Source organism: Pteropus vampyrus, unplaced genomic scaffold, assembly GCF_000151845.1.
Source record: "Pteropus vampyrus isolate Shadow unplaced genomic scaffold, Pvam_2.0 Scaffold892, whole genome shotgun sequence".
Taxonomy (NCBI): Eukaryota; Metazoa; Chordata; class Mammalia; order Chiroptera; family Pteropodidae; genus Pteropus; species Pteropus vampyrus.
Genome location: NW_011889673.1, coordinates 95,059 through 100,405, shown reverse-complemented (window position 1 = coordinate 100,405; position 5,347 = coordinate 95,059). Strand labels below are relative to the sequence as shown.

The following is a 5,347-nucleotide window of genomic DNA, read 5'->3' as shown; positions in this document are numbered from 1 at the left end:
TTAACTTAATTGCCTTGGAGTTGGAGAATGCAGTCTGAATGATACACATTTTTAAAAATTTTCTGAGACTTTAACTTTTCTTTTGACTTAATACATGATCAAATTTTAGTAAATGCTCTGTATATTCAGATATAGGTCTTCAGTATGTGAACTTTCTTTTGGACATCTTCCTCTCCCCAGATGTCTCACTAATTTCCTCTATGAGCTCACATTATCAGTTTCTCTGGCTAGGAGAAGGATGAAGGCTCACATAGCCTATGCCTTCTTGCTGAGTTTAGGGACTGGGAAGGAACTGAGCACCTCAGGGCAGGGTGCTTGGTGACAAAGTCTGGACCCAACCCCTCATTTCTCATCCTCGCCAGTGGCTCTTCCCCTCAGGGACACCTCAGAAACTTAACGTCAGGCTCTCAACATTTCTGGGACTTATGTAACCTTAAATTTATAAGATGTTTCTGAGTTAACAGTCTCTGTACAAAAAGGATTTTAAAAAAATTAATATACTTACCATATTAAAACTTCACTTTTCTTATTTTCTGTGAATTTTAGAAATATTAGAATTATGTAAGTGCTTATGTACTTCTATAAAAAAATCAGAAGTTTCTTTAATTTAAAAGACATTATATCTAATTTATTAATACCCTCCAGTATTAATACCTTCCAGAAGTTGGAGAGCATTTCTCATTCTCACAGACAAAGAATAAGGCCTTTTTCACTTACAGACATTAACACATACACGCATAAGTACATAGAGAAACCTTATGGCTTCAGCCTCACACTTCAGCCACGAGTCAAGAATAAATACAGAAATATAGAAACTAACTGATCTAGATCTCAAAGAGCTATTTTCCTTCCCACTGAACTGATCTGAGCTCACAAATAGATGAACAGACAGACAAACGAACAAAAAGACTAGCCAACCAGATTCTCTGTTGTTTCTCTGTCGCAACAGAAAATTCATCTCCATCATTTACAGAGATCACAAAGTGTTGCTCTATAAAAACAATTTCCCAAGTATTGATTCAACCAGTTGGGAATAAGTTATTGACTATGGGCAAACCAGAATGAAAACCAATGATTCAACCAGTTGGGAATAAGTTATTGACTATGGGCAAACCAGAATGAAAACCAAATCCGTACAGAGAGAGAAAGGGAGGAAGGGAGAGAGAGAGAGAGAGAGAGAAACAGAGAATAAGCAAAAAGTAAAGTTCTATTGTTACTTGAAATCTATTTGGAAAGCCAAGGAAGGGCATGCCCAGGTTAAGCAACCATTAGTGAACTTCCGAAACTCAGTTTGCTTAATATTTTGTCAAGAGAGCTCACTCAGGCTTCTTAGTGGAACTTCCAGAACTGCTAGACTATGACTTCCTATAAAGTGAAATCATGACCCCCAAACAAACATAAAATGAATATGTGTCAAAGAATTTGTTTATGTAATTAATTAATGGAGTTACTCATGAGAGATTCTGAACAATATACAGATGCAATTAGGAATGCTGAAATGATTTACTAATAAATGCAAAACTGATTAATTTCCTACAGGTACATAAAATATAAATTTTACATTTCAAAATTTTATCTCTGAGAGACAATGTGCCTCTACATTTCTATGGACAAGATTGTGTGTGTTACTGTGGACAGGAAAAAATTGCATTGTTATCAGTTTTCTATAACTTACTTTCTATCCTTACAGAGCCATAAAATAGCTTAGTCAATCACACACAGTCAAATAATCAAATAGAATCAAATAATTCCTGGAGGATTAGCTAGACAATAAGAATACTCCACCAAAAGAACACTCCATGCTCTTTTAGTTTTTTTTTTTTTTTTTTTAGGCAAGGCAACCTTTGGTTGACCTCATAGATTGCAAGGATCTTGTCAGCTTACAATTCCTATTTTTTAATTTTTTATGCCTACAGCACCTGGTCTTCCTAGGTGGTCTCCCATTCAAGTACCAACCAGGCCCAACCCTGCTTAGCTTCCAAGATCAGACAGGATTGGGCTTGTTCAGGGTAGCATGGCCGTAGACCATGCTCTTTCATTTACCCATTTCCAAGTTTCAGAATTTTTCTTGAAATTTAAAATAAATTTTAAAAATAAAATTTTCCATATTAATTTATTCAGTCCTATATAATTAATTCTTTTTTCAGCTGGATTGTAGCCCAGCAGTCTGCCTGTGTATATCCATTGGAGCTAAGAAAAACAAGCACTGGCACTAGAGTTAGCTATTATTTGAAAGTTCATTCTAATATTAGTTTCTAATATTATGGTGGGACTTTGAGTTTAATTTTTTATTTCATTTGAAGTAATTTTTAAAAATAAAATCAACATACTTAAAGTTAAAATTAAATAAAAGACAGTCTTCTAAGTCAAAACATCACTTTCTTCTCCCATTTTGCCAGATGCTATTCTTCAGAAAGTTCATTATTAGGTAGAGCTACTGAGAGATAGATCATTTGAGAGAAGGGACATTTCCTGGACTGGGGCTTTTGAGAGCAGATGATGTGGTCTCTGGGAGCTCAACTTAGCAAACACAGTGCTTGGTATGTGGTAGCTGTTGCTCCTGCACGTACGGGGAAATGCAGGCAGGTCCAGAGCCTCCAGGCAAGGACTAGCAGCTATTCTATTATCTGTATTTACCCAGAAACCAGCCTTCAAACCCACACCTGATAAGAAATTAGATATATGTCTATTACTGAGGCAGTAGAATGCCAAAATAATTGGCAAAATGAATTTTTTTTCACCAAGTATTTTTGGGTGCAACCAAAGTTTTATCAAAGGCATAAGAAACTCTTGGAATTTGAAGTTTTTACCCTTGATGAGTGAATAAATTAATAAACAAATAAACAGAGAAAACATTCTGGGGAGAAAGAGGCAGGTCACTCCACATTGTTACGTGGCAAGTTCGATAAGCGAGGGAACTTACTTAGGCTTGTCCTGGGCAGCCACAAGAGGAGATTTCCACACATGCCCACCAGAATCTTAAAGTTTATAGAGAGGTCTTAACTGGGTCTGTCACGTTTTAGAACAGATGGTCTCAAAATCACTTTAGTTTCTCAGTGCTGCATCCTTGAAATGGCTCCTAGCTCAGGAGGTGGTGGCAGAATGTACACTCCGAGGACAGGAAAAGGGATGAGGAGCCTCTGACCGCTTAGGTCCAGGCCCCAAGTCAACCAGCAGTCACATCCTCTAGATGACTTCCTCCAACAATGGTCTAAACTAAGTCACCATTGTGTTAACGGAGAGAAACAATTGTTTATGTATCTTAGATGAATCTAGTGGACTTTTATATCTAGAGGAGAAGGAGGAGAAGAAGAAGAAGAAGAAGAAGGGGAAGGAGGAGGAAGAGAAGCAATAGCATGTAACAAACTACTTGCTTCTCTTCAGAAGACATTATTACAGACATATTCAACAGATATAAAATTACTCTAAGAAATTGCTTATAGAAGTTTATGAATGCTTACTCTCAAGTTCTATTAGGTATGTCATCACAGCAAGCAGTTGCAGACAGGCGTTGCTCTGTGGACCATGTTTTAGGTAGCCCTGGTCCACAGGACATCACCATTCAAGATGGTGTGCCTTAAATTCAAACTTTGTATCATTTCAACGACATCATTCAACAAGTTTCCAAACTGAGGATGCCATAACTAAGAGTCATCTGTAAAGTGTTTCTGTAATATATATAAATATACATATATACAGATTACAGAGGAGATACAAAGAAAGAAGGAAAGAAGAAGGGAGGAAGAAGTACAATTGACTGACAATCTCATAATTGCACCAAAAATTATTTCAATAAGGCCTTACTCAGAAAACATTGCAAACAAGTATAAAAATTCTACTGAAGAAAGAATAAGAGAGAACACTGAGTTAAATTTTACCAAAGGAGAATTTAATGAGAGTTACTTTTTACACAAGTAAGAAGTTCTCAACAGTGAAATCGGTCAAGCATTTCGATGAAATACCTGTCATACCAAGAAACCCTGCCTAGTGGCCTAGCATCATGGGACTTACCCTTGTCTATTTGGAGAAATCAGCCAACTCCTGCCCAAGATTTAATTATTCTTCTCGTAACAGAGCCTAAAATTCCCAAATATGACCACGTGACTAACCTGACCATGCCAAGAACTTCAAGCCAGTAAAGCTCAGGAATTTAAGTATCACAGATCACCAAACCATATCACTATTAATAAAACAGTGCAGACAGTCCCCAGCTTATAACTGGGTTGTAGTTCAAAACTTTACTGGTTAATTCTTTAGAACTCAAAACATATTTCTTTTGATGATGATCTTGTAAGCTAAAAAAAAGACTAGGCGGGGGGGTATAGATCTACCAGGAGAATTGTTGGGTCCTAATCTATACATATGTTCGGCTTTAATGTATACCACCAAATAGTCTTCAAAAGCAGTTGTCCTAATGTACGCTCAACCCAGCAGTGCATGTGTTCCAGTGAATGATCATTTTTATTGACCATTTGTTAGGTATCAGGCCTGTGTAAGTGCCTGGGCCTTGAGCTTCATAATCACAACTCAGTGAGGTGGGTATTATTGCTTTCTCCATTTTCAAGGTAAGTGAACTTGCCCCAGTTATATTGTTAAAAGAGGCAGAGTCAGGATTGGAACCCATGTTCAATGCTCTTAGCCATTAAGCTTTCCCTGAGAAAGACTTTAGTGCACACAGAGCAAACACCTATGAAAAATAACCCTCATAATACACTAAAGGAAGAGCTGCATTTAATCCAGTGCATATAAATCAACTGTCAACCCTGCCTGCATAGGGATACCTGAGGGATGATGAGAGCAGAAGGGAGGCTTCCAGATGGAGTTAGCATGAGAAGAATCAGAGATTTGCAGGGAGAAGGGTGGTTTAGGTAAGGCTGGAAGGCGGACCACACACAAGTAAGAGCTCTTCTTGGCTTACTCTGCCCTCTACATTTGTAGCCTCATGCATAGGTGACATCCTTAGCAGTGAGTTGTCTGCCTTTCTGGAGCTCTCCCCAGAATAATAGACCCCAGGGCTCTGAATGAAAGACTGATTTTCACACATATTTCACCTTTTCCAGGGGAGAAAATTACTGTTATCTCTTCCTGGAACTCCACCCTTTATTCTTTGGTTCTGTTTGTTATTTCTGAGTAGGACTTTCTTCCTCTCTTTCTCATTCCCCTAGTGCTGGTTTATTCCCACCACTCAGGTGGGAATTCCCCTGACAATGCCGGCAGTCTCTTTGATGAGCCTCGCCTTGCAGACTTTAGGTAAACCCCCAGAGCCTCTGAGCCTCTGGCCGTCTGACCACCTTTCCACGGCCCACAAGTGTCTGTGCACAGATCATTGGTTTTTCTTTCTTCAAAC

General features: G+C 38.3%; 1 pseudogene; it reads right to left on the bottom strand.

Moving 5' to 3' along the window:
• Positions 1–1,907: 1,907 nt before the first annotated feature.
• On the bottom strand, positions 1,908–2,026 carry LOC111734235 (annotated as a pseudogene).
• Between the last annotated feature and the right edge of the window lie 3,321 nt (positions 2,027–5,347).